The sequence below is a fragment of the Rhopalosiphum maidis genome, chromosome 2 (assembly GCF_003676215.2).
Source record: "Rhopalosiphum maidis isolate BTI-1 chromosome 2, ASM367621v3, whole genome shotgun sequence".
Classification (NCBI taxonomy): Eukaryota; Metazoa; Arthropoda; class Insecta; order Hemiptera; family Aphididae; genus Rhopalosiphum; species Rhopalosiphum maidis.
In genome coordinates, this window is record NC_040878.1 from 85,430,090 (window position 1) to 85,431,498 (window position 1,409).

The following is a 1,409-nucleotide window of genomic DNA, read 5'->3' on the forward strand; positions in this document are numbered from 1 at the left end:
CCATGTAATCATTTTACCAGGAAGGGAAATGTGCCGTCTTGTCATACACTTCCAACACTCACAGTGGTGAATCTAAGATTATTTTTCTCTGGAAGGGTCTCAAAATTGATCGTGTTATAATACTAGTATTATTAATACTATTATTTGTTATCATTTTTGAAAAGAATACAAAGCTATATTTTTTAATAAAAAAAACTTAAAAATTCCTCCATGTATTCTATTTATCCAAAGGATCTCACTAATTAAATATGAACTTAAAAAAAAAAACATTAAAAAAATTTTTTTATACTTTTTTATCAAATTTTGATGATTTTATTTGTTTAGATAAATAACTAATATAATTGAGGAAAATGTGAAGGTTACAAAGCCTATCTAGTATTAATAAAGTAATGTGGGTACATATTTGTTTATATAATACATATAGTTGCACACAACTTTAAGTACTGAACTATGCTTTTTACTTCACAATCTATACAATGATTAAGATGTAATAGAAGATATTTTGGAAACATAAATTATGTTTTGAAATAACATTTTGCTGCTGAAATTTTATGTACTCCTATAATACGTTATAGGGCATAAGCTCTAAAATTTTTATCAATAATATAATTTATAAATATTTTGAACAATCATATACTTTTTATAATGTAAATCAATGAGCATAATAATCATAAAAACTTGATACATTCTACTGTTACTCAATTATTATTTTCTATACTCAGTATATAGTTTAGTTCTTAATTTTTATTTTTAATATTGATAAAAAAATGTTTTTTTTTTATATGGTAAAAATCCATGCTTTCAACTATTTATATATTATTTTGTCGAAAGAAATTAAATTATCAAAATATTTAGAAAGCACACAAATGATTTAATACTCATCACCAGAAATCAATTTAGGAGGTCACAGTTAACCACTACCTTTCATGTTACAAACTATCATAAAACATAAATGCAAAAGAAATAATGAATTTGAATTTAATAAAAATACAATATGCATAATAAACAGTAAGAAAAAAGAATGCATTCAAATCCGCTTAATTGGGACATATCAGGCGGTTGTCTATCTGTCCCCATTACCCGACTTTCCCAATAAACCGATAATAATGTAACATAATATAATGTAACAAACACATTGTTTGTTTGAGACTCTGCTTATTTGTTCCCATTAAGCGGATTCTACTAACTGTAGTCAATTGAAAAATGATTAACAAAATGTGGAAATTAAAATTTTGTTAATCATTTTATTTTTCAATTGCAATTAATACATAAGTATTATGGATATACACTATTTATTTATTAATACATAACATGATTAATGTTTACCAAAAGAAACACATTTTAGTTTCTTATACAATTCTTAACATACAGGTAAAGTAAGGTAAAATAATACAATAAACAGATCAATT